Genomic DNA, 15,647 nt, shown 5'->3' with positions numbered 1-15,647 from the left:
GCTAGAAACCGCTACCGCCCTCATCCACAAACTCCCACAACTGCAACCGTTGCGTTTGAACCAGTCAGGCTCTTAATCATGTTAACAAAATTGTTTTATCATTGATTAATTAAGAAACATTTATGAACTTATGACTCTCTTTAAAATCAGTGCAAATTATCAATCTATTAATAAATCCTCAAAATTTTACCAAAAACAATAAACCCTCAAAAGACACAATTTTAGCTCATAACATATGCAGCAAAAAGCCTGGACACTGGCATTCAAACTCAATGGCAACGGCTTAATATGATTTCTTCTGTGCTTTAGAAATTTTCTATATCGCACGATTTGTTTTCTTTTCTATATCGCACGATTTGTTTTTCTTTTTATCGAATGTTACATGTTCTATTTTAGTAAATTCCTAAATTGAAAACTTAATAAAAAATACGAAAATGATGGGAAATGTACAAATACAAATCAATTTCAACGATTTTGAATAATCTTGAGATTGTCAAGATACGATTTCCAGTTTGATCTTTTTTTTTCTTCCACTCAGCTCTATTTGACTCTTCTTCAAGGAAAATAAAAAAGAGAAAATTACTAAAATGTTATAGAAAAGTTGAGATATAAATAGAATAACATACATCTTTCGAAAATTACTAGAATGTTTATATATCTTTAGTAAATTACAATTAAAGCTCTTGATTAGTTTTTTTTAATTGAGATTATTTTTAAACAATAAATTCATGTCACTAACTAATGTATCCACATCAGCAATCCATGTGAAAACCCTAATCTTTGAGTCGATATTGTTGTTAATCGTCTGAAATTCTTGAACTGTCTTCTCCGATAACGTTTTCGCCAAAATCGTCTTCTCCGCAAGCGTTTCTACGAAATCTTCTTCGCTGCAATCTTCCAGAAATCATCTTCTCTGCTGAGTTTTTCGAGTTTGTGGCTGAGTTTTAATCTATGTTGTGGCTAAGTTACTTTTCTTTTACGGCTGGTTTATATATGCAGTTGTGGCTGAGTTATTTCCTGCCAATCTCCAAAAACGTAGCTATAAGAAGTGTGCATTCCGAGGAGAAAAGGCAATACAGTCTAAAAACCAAGTTGGCAATTGTGGGGTGTATTCCTTTAAGTTTGTTTGTGATTTGATACCCATATTTGGATAATCTAAATTTTTTTTTCTAGATCTGAGTGAAAGAAAAGATTGAACAAAAAGAGAATAGAGGAGACGGAAAGAAGTGACGGATTCAATAGAGACGACACAGAGGAGTTCAATGAAGCTTGGAGACATGGAAGAGTTATCACCAGAATGGTGCAGAAAACCTGTATTTTTTAGCTTTCTATGTAAGAAACATAACACACCCATGTATTTTGAATTTTACTTATGCTATGTTTACACAACTCAACCATGTCGTTTATATATCACAGCCGTGTCGTTTATATAACTCAGCCATACCTCAAACATACTCTAAAATCATAAAATATTTATGTAACTCAATTGTGTCGTTTAGATGACTCAGCCGCATCGTTTATATAACTTAGCCATACCTCAAACATACACTAAAATCGGAAAACTGAATTCAAGTACTTCAAAAATTTATATTGAAGATCATCTTATCAATATCAAGTGAATATAAATCAACTGAATGTGTATAGTTTCTTGAATTTTCAAGTTGAGACTTTAACTTGATCTTGGAATATATGTTATATTACAATCACTTATACAATTCTTACTTACAAGACTCTAATTTTAATCATTTCTTAAATCTAAACCTCAAATCATAAACTATAGAATTATAAAATTATAATGTTTATCTTTGAACATTAACTTTGATATTTTTTATTATTTAAAGTTTAAGGTTTAAGTTTAAGTTTAAAGTTTAGGTTTAGAGCTTAGAGTTAAACTCAAATTTTAATCATTTAAAATATAATCTTTAATTTTTAAATTCCAGTTTAAATTTTGATTTAAACCTGTAACTCCATTCTTTAAATTTAAGCAAATTTTAAAACAAATTAAAAAGAACTAAAATTACAATTTTTATTACTTTTTTCATGACCATTGATTGATTTTAATCTAAGGGTTCAAAATTATCTTTTTGTCTATCCCCACCCTTTTATCTCATTGGTTAATCTTTCTTTTTCAAGGGTCACAATTTATGGTCATTGATTAAATGAAATCTAAAGGCCAAAAATCATTCTCTCATTTTCTTACAACTGAAGTCTGAAGGGACTTAGCCTCTTCATCTTTCTCTCTTTAACTTTTTCTTCTTCTACAAAACGACGAATCCGATGAGAGAGGGAGCAGCAGGATGTTAGATCACCTTACATGACATTGGAGGAGAGAAAGCTTCTTCTCTAACCGACCACGATCGAAGATGACAACCACTGCAATAGATCTGTCTCAAAATTTGAGTTTTTAGATCTATGTTGTTAATGCGACTATTTTGTCTCTTGATTCCTAATCTATAGACTCGTCTTTTTAGTTTCTCTTTTGGTATCTAAATTCAATTTAAGTTTGGATGATGAATCTTGAGCCTGCTAGAAGCTTTTTTGTCGACTTGGTTATAAAAAAGCCGTATTGTAACAATAACTCATCATTTGATTATAACAAAGTCGTATTGTAACAATAATCCAGCCATAACGTATGCATAACTCAATCGTAATTTGATAATAACTCAGCCGTAACGTATGAACATTAAATCTATTATGTTTATCTTTTGAACATTAAATCTAATATTTTGTATTATTTTAAAGTTTAAGATTTATGTTTAGGGTTTAAAGTTAAACTCAGCGGTAATGTATGCATAACTCAGCCGTAAAGTATGTATAACTCAGTCGTAATGTAGCTGAATGGTATAAGTAAGCCGTAACGTTCTTATAAGTCAGTCGTCAAATGTAATTTGTTTTGCAACGTTTCGTATTTTGGGCGGGAACATTGTATTCTATCTTATAAGAACGTTACGGCTGACTTATTCATAACTCAGTCGTAACGTATCTAAATGGTATAAGTCAGCCGTAACATTCTTATAAGATAAACAACAATTTACCTTCAACTCTGAACATAATATTAAAACTATAAAACTATATAATTATAAAAATTATAAAGTTTATATTTTGAACATTAGATTTAATACTTTTTATTATTTAAAGTGTAAAGTTTAGGTTTAGATTTTAGGTTTATACTTTAGAGGTAAACTCAGCCGTAACGTATGCATAACTCAGCCGTAATGTATGCATAACTTAGCCATAATGTATGTGTTGGAGACTCACTGTATGGACTAAAGTTATCATATTCAGATGACGCACCATCTAAGTCATCAAACATATAAAATCAGCTTTCAAATTCATCATCTTCTTCGTTTTCTCTCATTTTTTTACTCTTTTTTTGTTCAACTCTCTCATTTTTTACAATTTACAGGACTTAGCTTCTTCATCTCTCTCTTTGAGTATTTCTTTTTCTGCAAGACGACGAATCCAATGAGAGAGGGATCAACAGGATGTCGGACCACCATACATGACACTGGAGGAGAGGAAGCTTCTTCTTTAACCGATCATCATCGAAATCGACGACAACTGCTGTAGATCTGTTTCAGATTTTCAATTTTTATAAATCTATATTTTTGTAGACCCAGTTGCAGAAACGATAATTACCAGATCCATAATATCTTAGAGAAAGATGAAGAATAAGATAAAGAAGATAGATGAAGAATAAAGAATAACATAGACTGTTATTTTACTGTTGTAACATTAGTAATGACATGGCAAATAAGAGCTGATGACATGGATGATGACATGGAAAATCGGTAAGCTAGCCACCAAACGAACATATAACTCAGCCTAAATAAATTAGCCATCAAGTACAACGTAATTCAGCTGAAACGGAAATACTATTTCAATAATTAATCTTTTGCTAATAAAATAGCCGTAACTAGGATGAAAAATCATAAGTTAGTTGTATCGTCAAATAAATCAGCCGTTATTCTAGTAATTAATATTTCGCTAATAAGTCAGCCGTAATTAAGCTGAGTTTATTGTTAATCCAGCTAGTTACAGCTGATTAAATATAACTCAGTTGTAACAACCTCCCATAAGTCAGGCATAAATTTAGTAACTCAGCTAGGCCATGATCATTAAATCAGCCGGCGAAACATAACTCAGCCATGTCTTAACTATAACTCAGCCGAATTTTTGATAAATCAGCCCGCCGATGTATAAGTCAGCCGTAATTTGTGTTCGTAAGTCATCCGTTATCCCATAAATAGAGATGTCAAACAGGTTTACCCATCCCGTTCCGTCCCGTACCGCAGCGGGTTAGTCGTCGAGCGGGTTACAGCGGGCCTGTCCCGCGCGGGCTGTGGTCTTCAAAATACCGGCCCAAACCCGTACCGCAAAATATATAGGCCTTCGCGGATCGTCCCGCGGGACGCCTCCTTATCAAACCGCCTACTACAATTTTTTTCATGAATGTTCAAGTATAAGAGTTGTGTAAGAGAGTTGAAGAGAGCTCATTTAGCTTCACTAAAGACTTATCAAAATCAATGCCACAAAGCTCCGTTTGTGCTTGCGTTCTTGAGTTAAAAGCCTTCTTTTGTTATCAGCATAAGCTTTTGTTGAGTTTGAATCTGATTGAATTGTTATCTTTGTAATAAGTTGGCTCAAGTGTTTTATGTCTTCATCAAACCATCTCTCTTTTTAATTATTTGGATTGTAAAGAAAATCGTGAATCACTTTACCAAATTATACAAGTGACGTGTTATACAACTAACTTTTCTCCTAAACAACACCACTGTAACCAAATTTAATTTAAGAAAAACACCACTTCACAATACTGAAAACAAAACCAATCAACTTAAACAAGAAATATCACAGTGTAATAAAGCAATTCATAGTTGTGTGTAATAAAAAGAAAAACCCAAATCAAAACAACACCAGAGCTCGAATCGTCATCACTGGAGCTGGAGTCGTCATCGCCGGAGCTCGAATCATCATCACCGGAGCTCGAATCATGCATCATCGCCGGAACTCCTTATGTTTTATGGGAGAAAAATCACAAGAATCGTTTTTTCTTTCTCTCTCTCTCTCTCTATCTCTCTCTCGATGTTTTAGGCGAAAGTAGAAATGGGGACTTAGGGTTGCGGGTCTTTAAAATCCTGCGGGTTAAGCCCATCCCGCTTTCGACCCGTCCCGCTTTTGACCCGTCCCGCTTTTGACCCGTCCCGCTTTGAACCCGTCCCGCGAGGCCCGCAATTTTGCGGGCTTACCAAATGGAGGCCCAATCCCGCCCCGCAGCAAGCCTTTACGGGCCAGGCCCGCGGTACAGGTCCTTGATTGCCATCCCTACCCATAAATCAGCCTAAAATCTGTAAATCAGCCATCACTAACGGCTGACTTATGTTCGTAAGTCAGCCAATTTCTCATAAGTCAGCCGTGTTGTTTAACTCAGCTGCAAAGTAACCATAACTCAGCTGTAACGGAGTTTGTAGCGCTTTACGACTGAGTTCATTAATACATGTCAACGCATTCCTATGTGGCGCCGATTTTTTGCTTACGTGACATTAAAAAATAATGGCATTCTTATAAATACGTTTTTTCTCACAACGTAATAAAAGGATACACTGGGTACTAAAAAAATGGTAATAATAAAAAAAAAGTTTTGTATGGTTCTTGTAATATGTCCTAAAAATATATAATGTTAAACTTCCCAATAAAAAAATCTCCACCACATTGATTTTTTTCCTCAAAAAAAATATGGTTTTATTTATATTTGAATTTGCCAAATTTGAATATTATGACTTTTCGAAAACAGAATAAACAAATAATATTCACACGCTATGGACAGGCAAAATCCCACAGATGGGCAAAGATCTCTCAGAATCTCTCGTTTCCCTCTCACACTTCCTTATAAATCCCTATTCCTTCATTTCCTTTGCAAAATCAAATCTCTCACTTTCTTGACAAATCATAAGCATATTATCTCTCTCTTGAGCTCTCTCGTTTACATATCTTTGATTGATATGGCGGAGGTTATGCGTCCGGAAAAGTTGGACATGTCCAACGACACTTCTTCCTTAGGATCACCTGAGCTTCTTCATGTTCTGGCCGCAGACGATAGCATCGTTGATCGAAAATTCATAGAGCGGTTGCTCAGAGTCTCGTCTTGTAAAGGTAAACTTGAAGAAGTTTTGGTTCATCGTTATAGTTTTCGAACTTTCGTAATCTGACATTTTTTTTACATTGTGAAATTTCTCAGTTACTGTTGTCGATAGCGCGACAAGAGCTTTGCAATACCTTGGACTAGATGGAAACCATAGTTTTGTTGGATTTTTGAGGTAATATAATTCTTAATATATAATGATCCTTAGTGTTGAGAATCAATTTTTTTTTTGTCAACTGTTGCGAATCCATTCAATGTTTGGTATTTAAGACTTTTTATTTGAACTAATATTTTCAGGATCTGAAGATTAATCTGATAATGACGGATTACTCTATGCCTGGTATGACTGGATATGAACTATTGAAGAAGATTAAAGTAAGTTTTCCCATCCCTCTTTTTTTTCTGATCGATTTGAAAAATAAAATGAAAGTTTGATCTAATATGTGTTTATGGATATTGAATATTTTTATAGGAATCATCAGCTTTCAGAGAAATACCCGTTGTGATTATGTCGTCAGAGAAATCTTGCCTCGTATTGATAGGTATGTACTGTTTTCCTGATCACGATCACGTAAGATTATGCTTTACAACTTATAGTAATTTTCTTAGATTTTTTATTTGCATTGATTGCTTCAGGAGATTTGGTGATTAAAAGGGTTTTGTTTATGGAAACTTTTAAGTTTTTTTTTTTGACAACAAGTTAATCACACTATTTAACCGATATGTATTTTGACCAGATTAAAATTGTATAGATCTTATCATTTTTGTATGATATAAGATATGATATGATTCTATTTTTCAAAAAAACATATGATATGATTCTATGAAGCATCATGGGTAACTGTGGTGGTGGTTGTATATTTGATGAAGCTAAGATTTGGTGTAACTTTTGGCAGTCCGGTGGCGACAAAATAAGAAAAGAATAATCCATCATAATAAGTTAAGCAAAATCTTCTCATGAGATTTGATTCTATTCCCGGTGATGTGTTATAACCCCCAAAATTATAATATCCCTTATATATTAAAAGAGAAGCATTGTAATAAATGCATTCACATTATAATAAACACGTGGCAGCTTCACAATGATTTGATAATAAATATGCTAACGCGTTCACACTATAATCATAAATGTGTTCACACTATGTACTTTGTGATTTTTTTTAATATAAAACTCACATACATAGTTCCAATAAAACTCTGGATTTTTCGGTTCGAATAAAAATAGATAACGAATCAAAAGCTAAACTATATATATATATTATTTTTATTGTTTACGGATAAAATTGAACAAAATATTCATAAATTTTGATTCGATTTGTTATCCGTTTTGATTTGAACCAAAAAATCTTAATATTTGAAACTCTACGAAACAAATCAAATACTAAAATACAATATCCAAAAAAGAAGCAAATCACTAATACCAATATTTTTAGGAACATATATCTAATTCGATATGTTATATGCATATATATACATATATGAAAAGAATTATATATATATATATGTTATATAAATTATACTTTATATCAGTTTTACAATATAAATTTATTATATTAGGTACTAGAATTAAAAGGTTATATGATGTTTTATTTTTGTAATAAAATGTTATTATTAAATTATTTTTAAAATTTTATTTTATTTACGAATCAAATCAAATATTCTTTAAAATTCTAAAACATTTCGGATATCCGAGTCACCGAATATCTAGGTGGCTAAAAATCGAATCGACAAAAATGCTTCCAAATATCCAGATACTTGATATGTGTCCACCTCTATTTACGAATGTAATTTTATTTATATATGTAGTATATATATATGTTATATATATTATACTTTATATCAGTTTTACAATATAAATTTATTATATTAGGTACTAGAATTAAAAGGTTATATAATGTTTTATTTTTGTAATAAAATGTTATTATTAAATTATTTTTAAAATTTTATTTTATTTACGAATCAAATGGAATATTCTTTGAAATTCTAAAACATTTCGGATATCCGAGTCACCGAATATCTAGGTGGCTAAAAATCGAATCGACAAAAATGCTTCCAAATATCCAGATACTTGATATGTGTCCACCCCTATTTACGAATGTAATTTTATTTTCTTTTGATGAAAAAATGACCAATGTCAAGGTCTTTTTTATTTTAAATAAATTTTAATTTTATCTTTCATGTATTATTCTAAACAAAAATGTCATTTAATATTAATTAACAATATCTTTATATATTTTTCAACTATTTTTATATACTTTTTACATAAATATACATAGGGCTGGGCAAATAAACCGAACCCGAAAATCCGAACCGAACCCGATCCGATAAAAATGAATCCGAACCGATCCGAACTCGAAATAAATACCGAATGGATCCTGTTTTTTGGTATTTTGGGTTATGGGTATTATCCGAACTGGACCCGGACCTAAATGGATATCCGATAGAACCCGAAACATTTAAAATCACAAAAAGAACTTCTACCAAATATGATCTTAATTCTTAATATGTATCCAAAATACTTTAAGATATTATTGAACTTCTAAAATAATTATATGTTACATGAAGGTTGGTGGTGGAATGTGGCGGTTGATGCCTGAAGTTTTTAGATTTTGGTTTTGTTTTTATTGAATAATGTTTCTCATTTCATGAGAACTTATTTTTTGTTTTATGATTTCATTTATCTGGTTTTTTTCTATCACTAATTATGTTTATCTTTCGCTTGATTTTGAATGATCATGTTTGATGTTTTTTCTTATTTTTGTATCGATTTTATTTATGTTTTGGCTATTAAAATATGTACAAATCATGTTTTTAAAATCCGAAGAACCGATTTCATTTATGTTTTAGTTACAAAATAGGTACAAATCATGTATTTTTAAACCGAAGAACCGATTGGGACCCGAACCCGAAAGTACAATGGGTTATACCGGTTCTTTGAAGATTTACTAACCCCGACCCGAACCCGATAGAACCCGAACCGGTCCCGAACCGAACTTTTATATAACCCGAATGGGGTTGATTTTGATAAACCCGAAAAACCGAAACCCGAATGGCTAAAACCGAAACCCGATGGGGACCCCGAATGCCCATGCCTAAATATACATGTGCACCTTGATGTGAGCATCTTATAACTAAGTATTCACCACAGCTGAAGTATCTAATTTTTTTGAAAGTTGAAATATTTTTTCTTAATGTTTCTTTCACTATTGACCAAATTGTAGTGAAATGATTTGTCTTAATAATTTTCTTTTCTTTTTCTTAAACTATTATCTGTTTAAAAACTATAATATGAAACTATTGGTTCGACATAACGACTATCTAAACTTCATAATATAAAAATAAACATATAATATTAATTTTAGGTTTTTATCCGAAAAAACCTAAAAATCAAATGTTTTAACCGAATAAACTAAAATGAATATTAATTTAAAATAATAGTTATATTTTAGAAGATTAAAAACAAAAAAACGTAAAAACTAACTAATATCTAGATTAAACAGATTTATTGTCTTTTTTATTAAAAATAACGAAACTAATAATCACATCCCGCGCAAGGCGCGGGTTATTACCTAGTATGCTTTTAATTCGTTTGCATAATATTGGGTAAGGTCGTTATAAATCACATTCTAGTGGCAGACACCTCACATGGCTTTTGCTTATTACTAAGGAACCATTTTTACCAAAAAATTAAGTCGAATAATGTAATTGCTTATTAATTATGAGCTGGCCATTTTCTGGATCCAAAGCCAACTTTATGGAATTAGACCACTGATATTTGATTCTCTTTGTGGATTATTTTTTATTCAGATGTCTTGAAGAAGGTGCTGAAGATTTCTTATTGAAGCCTGTGAAACTGGCTGATGTGAAGAGATTAAGAGATTCGTTACTGAAAGCTGACGAAATAGCTTTCAAGAATATTATGCACAAAAGAGAGCTACAAGCTAATGATATCTACTCGCAGCTAAAACGCGCAAAGATCTGAGTCATTTTGTTTTTCATATTCCATGATATGATCCTAAAAGCTCAAAGATTCACACACAAGCATGTTATGATTCTTTCGGCTTACAATTTTTGAGAACTCAACAGCCTTCTTTGCCGATGGAATCAGTGACGACGGAGGAGAGGGAGAACGAAGAGTTTTTTATGAAATAGAAGTGTAAAGTTTAGACAGAAGGATTCACTAGAGAGGACTGATACATATTTTTATTTTTCATTATGTGCTTTTTTTTGGGATTCGCTTACGTGGAAAAAGCGTTCTTTAAGTCTTTTTTTCTGGTGGGTCTTCTCTTCTTTGACGAACGGAGTGGACTCTGGAGGTTCTCCGGAAGCCTGGTCTATGGTGAAAGTGTTATTTTTGGATAAACTTCAAAGAAATATTGCTTAGAAAACAAGTTATTCATTAAAGATAAATAAAATAACTTATAAGTTTAGTATAATGATAAGATTCCTAGGAAAACATGTAATAGGATAAATTAAAAAAGAAATAAAACGAAGAAACAGCTTTATAAGCTTTTGTGTCTTTGATTACTTTATTTGGTATCAGAGCTTTTGGTTATCAAAAGAGATCACTGGTTCTTAGATACAAAAACAATGGTGGATTCAAAAGCATTGGTGAAGATAAAGGATGGCGTACTTGGTGCTGTGGTGTGTCCAATGTTGACAACGTCGAACTACATGGTATGGGCAATGAGGATGTAAGTGTTCCTGCGCACGCATAAGGTTTGGGAAACAATTGAGCCAGGAACAGATGAGGAAGAGAAGAATGATGTAGCCACAGCTCTTTTGTTCCAGTCAATACCTGAAGGATAGATCCTGCAAGTTGGCGACCTAGGTTCCCCTAAAGTGATTTGGGAAGCTATACGATCAAGAAACCTAGGTGCAGAACGTGTTAACATATATCTACTTCATTCCTGAGCTAAGGAGTAATATCCTAAGTTTGGGACAAGCAACCGAGCAAGGCTGTGATGTTCGAATGAAAAACAACTTCTTGACTCTTAGAGATCCTGAAGGAAGATTGCTCGTGAAAGTACTAAGATCCGCAAACCGGCTCTACAAGTTGAAGTTACAAGTAGGAAGAGCAACTTGTTTGCACGCTAGATTGGAGGAGGAACCATGGAGATGGCATGCCAGACTTGGCCACATTAGCTTCAAGACAATAAGGGCAATGGCAACTCAAGGAATGGTCTATGGCTTGCCGGAGATAAGTGAAGAAAGACGACTATGTGATTCATGCTTGGTAGGCAAGCAAACAAGACAATCTTTTCCAAAAGCAACAACGTTTAGATCGTCTCGTCCTCTTGAGATACTACACACGGACCTCTGTGGTCCAATCTCGCCGGCAACTCTCTCCCTCAACCGCTATATTTTTGTAATCATTGATGATTGTACAAGGTATATGTGGTCGATATTATTGAAAGATAAAATTGATGCATTCGACATGTTTAAGATGTTCAAGAAAGTGGTTGAGAAAGACTTCAACAGAGAGATAATGACGCTGCGTAAAGACAGAGGAGGTGAATTTACTTCACATGAGTTCAATAACTTCTGAAACAACAACGGAATAAGGAGACATCTAACGGCGCCGTACACCCCACAACAGAATGGTGTGGTGGAACGTAGAAACCGCACACTCATGGAGATGACACGAAGCATACTAAAAGCAATGTGTGTACCTAACTATTTGTGGGGAGAGGCAGTTCGACACGCCACATACTTGATTAACAGAGTAGCTATTAGGGCTATATCTAATCAAACTCTCTACGAATGCATAAGAGAAAAAAAGCCAAGTGTGTCTCACATTAAAGTGTTTGGGTGTATGGCGTATGCGAAAAAGGATGCAGGTCAGCTAAGAAAGCTAGATGATAGATCAGAAGCTGCTGTTCATTTAGGTATTGAACCAGGATCCAAGGCGTACAGACTCTACAATCCTACTTCGAAGAGAAATATTGTAAGTAGAGATGTGGTTTTTGACGAGAAGGCTCGTTGGAATTGGAAGGGAGAAGGTAAGCAAGTCCAAACTGAGCCTGGAATGTTTCATATGACATGGGGAATTACAGAAGGCAATGGTACTGACCCTTTTTTTGTCGGAGCTACTAGTGAAGACAATGGTGAAGAAACCGTGACTAACTCTAATGAAGAAACAGAGGAGGTCATTCCAGAGTCGGGAGTATAAGAACAAGATCCTGTAAAAGAAGTGAGATGTTCATCTTGACAAGTCAACAAGCCTGGATATCTTAAGGATTACGTACTGCTAGCTTATATAGAATGCGAGGTATTGCTACTTGCCTTGAATGATGAGCCGGTAACTATACGAGAAGCACTCAAAGACAAGAGATGGAAACTTGCATGTAAGGATGAGATCGACTCTGTAGATAAGAATGAGACTTGGGTCCTCGTGGAGAAGCCACATGGAGTGAAGTTGATAGGACTCAAATGGGTCTTCAAGAGCAAGCGTAACGCAGACAGAAGCATCAACAAATTCAAATCAAGACTCGTTGCAAAGGGTTATGTTCAAGAGCATGGCATCGATTACGATGAAGTCTTTGCTCCAGTGGCTCGGATAGAAACTATAAGACTTCTTCTTGGTCTTGCTGCTGTGAATAGTTGGGAAATCCATCACCTAGATGTAAAGACAACCTTTTTGCATGGTGAGTTGATTGAAGATGTGTATGTGATATACCTTGGATTTGACCCGTTTTCATCCATGGTATATAGGTGTTTTACTATATATATATATATATATATATATATCTATGTTTTCTACTCTTCTAGGTATGTTTTCAGGTTCAGGTGCATTTCGGAGTAAAGCTATGACTTTGGAGCATTTTGGAGCTTAAAGGACATTTCACCCGAGCTGACCATGTAGAGGTCGACGAGAGGAAGAACAATCGATCGATGCGCATCCAGTGCTGTCGATCGACACCAAGAGATGCCTCGACAGATGAAGATTAATATCGATCGATATACACAAGTACCATCAATCGATGTCGAGACATTGGACATGCGACATTTTGGATCCAGCGGACTTGAAGCCCAAGTCCAAGCCAAATTACAAAAAATACCCTGACGAGTTTTTAACCTAGTAGATTATATACTGCCTAAGTGTTTTGACGGCAGAAGAGAGCTTTTTGTTACAGTTTTACTTTGAGAGAGAAGAGAGAGTTTTGGAGAGAAGATCACTTGTGATTGGAACTCCTTGTTTTCATTTCTTTTCATCTATACTATGAATTTCCATTTCTTTATTGTTATGAATTGCTTTGCTATGTCTGAGTAGTTCATTTATTAGATCCAGGGTTCAGATAGGTTTGTGGGATTAGCCCCAAACTATAGATCTGTCTTGTTGTGATATTCATGATAGATTTGTATTCATTGCTTGTTTTAGCCTTGCTAACTAGAACTTGATCATAGGATTGCATACTCAAGCACCCTTGTTATCCCATCCTGACATCTATCTATCATATTAGGACTGCTAGAGAGGACTAACCGCCAATTTAGTATCTTAATAGGGCATATCATACTCGCGCATAAGCCTGGCTAGAACCCATCGATCGATGTCCTCAACTGACTATCGGTCGACTTAGGCAAAGGTGTATCGGTCGACGTCCCAATAGGACCATCGATCGATACTCTTTCGTTGTCAATATACTAACCGTTGAGACACGAGATCTAGCTTGTTAACCAGTGAAACATGCGACAGCTGATCACTGAGTTAAGCGGTTGAGCTCTAACATATCATGCATGCAACAAATAGGCATCTATAGATATTATAATCTCCAACACCTGAATAGTGGCCCTGCATCTAATATCATTTCCAATCAAGTTACATTTACTATTTACTTCGCTTATTACTATTGCCATTTCATTTAAACATTTACAACTCTTAGAATTAATAAACACTAGATTTAATTGTTCCCTAGCTCCTTGTGGATTCGATCCCTAAGTACTACATCTGAACCTCTTTTGATGAGAGTAACACTCCTTAGGGTAATTTGAGTGGTATCAAATTTGGCACCGTTGCCGGGGAGCTTTGATCGCCATTAGATTTAGTTTTATTGATTCTTATTCTTTTCTCTACCCCCTTTCTAACATAATCTTTTTCTTGTCTTTTCAGGTGCATGCCCAGCGGTACCAGAAGCAACAAGGAGAAAGACTTGCTGTTCTCAGACGATCCTGCTCACTTGGAACGCACCATCCGTAGAGGTCAACGTTCCACATCGCTCGACGCAACAACTTCGTCGTCGATAGATACTCACCACCAACCGTCAACCGACACCAGACCTTCATCGTCGATCGATCCTAATCGTTCGACAACGATCGATATTGCACCGCGTACGTCGATCGATACCGTGTTGTCAAAAATGCTAAACATTATTATTCTAACACAGGACGAGAACGGAAACCTATATGACCAGGACGGTCATCTGCGTAATGCAACAGGTCAGAAAATAGACGCTCAGGGGATTGTAATCCCTGATCCTGATGCTACAGGAGCTGCTCAACCTGTAGACGAGGACGCTCGATCGAAAGCACTGGCCGACAACAATCGCCCAAATGAGTACTATTCCAACAGATCAGCTATTCGACTTCCAGAGATCCAGAAGCAGAATTTCGAGCTGAAGCCTCAATACTACACTCTCGTGTCGCAGATACTCTACTCTGGGTTACCGCACGAGCATCCTATGGACTATCTAGAACAGTTCGAGGATTTAATTGATGTTATTCGGATGGAAGGAGTCCGCGAAGATTACCTGTTGTGCAAGCTCTTCAAATACACGCTGAATGGAGAAGCAATGCACTGGCTTAGGCAGCAACCTACAGGATCTTTAACATCCTAGGCCGACATCAAGAATGCTTTCTTACGAAACTTCTTCGATGAGGCACCCGCTGAAGAGCTTCGAAACAAGATTTCCACATTCTCGCAGGAGGCTGGAGAGTCCTTCAAAGATGCGTAAATTAGATTTAGGTTCTTCCAGCGAGACTGTCCACACCACGGATTTAATGAAGTGCAACTGCTAAGCACTTTCCTTCGAGGTCTCGCCTTACAGTATCAAATGGTTCTTGATACGGCGAGTGAAGGAAACTTCACTACTCGGAATCCGTTAGAAGCTGTGAGACTTATCGAAAACCTTGCTAAGAGTAGCAGCACCAAAAACACTGACTCTAAACGGAAGAAGTCTGTAGCCTCTATCGGAAAGGAACAGATGGACGAAGTAAGAGCTAAGTTAGATGTGGTGAACGAGCTTCTTAGGAAGCAAGTCTGTTTAGCTAAAGGAGAAGTAGCATATACGGAAGGAGAAGAAAATGTGAACTACATCGGAGGTACCAGATTCCAGAAATTTGGAAACCAGGGCGGAAACAGAAACTTCTTTGGAAATGGTCAAAGACGTAACCAGAGTTCACAATTTCAAAAACCCTTCAACAACAGCAAAAGCTACTCGAACTCCTACTACCAGAATCCACCACCCAGACTCAGGAAAGCAAGATCGAAGAAATGCTTGATCGAGTA

The 15,647-nt window shown here is 35.2% G+C and overlaps 1 non-coding gene and 1 pseudogene across 1 annotated transcript; one reads left to right on the top strand and one right to left on the bottom strand.

Moving 5' to 3' along the window:
- Window positions 1-10,533, top strand: LOC103873556 (annotated as a pseudogene).
- A 4,498-nt stretch (window positions 10,534-15,031) lies between these two features.
- LOC117126318 lies at window positions 15,032-15,137 on the bottom strand. Its single transcript, XR_004448893.1, has one exon. It is a non-coding gene; the product is annotated as a small nucleolar RNA R71 (small nucleolar RNA).
- Window positions 15,138-15,647: the final 510 nt, after the last annotated feature.

Source organism: Brassica rapa, chromosome A06, assembly GCF_000309985.2.
Source record: "Brassica rapa cultivar Chiifu-401-42 chromosome A06, CAAS_Brap_v3.01, whole genome shotgun sequence".
NCBI classification, from domain to species: Eukaryota; Viridiplantae; Streptophyta; class Magnoliopsida; order Brassicales; family Brassicaceae; genus Brassica; species Brassica rapa.
Note: the sequence above shows the minus strand (reverse complement) of the source record. Positions and strands in the feature narration are given on the sequence as shown.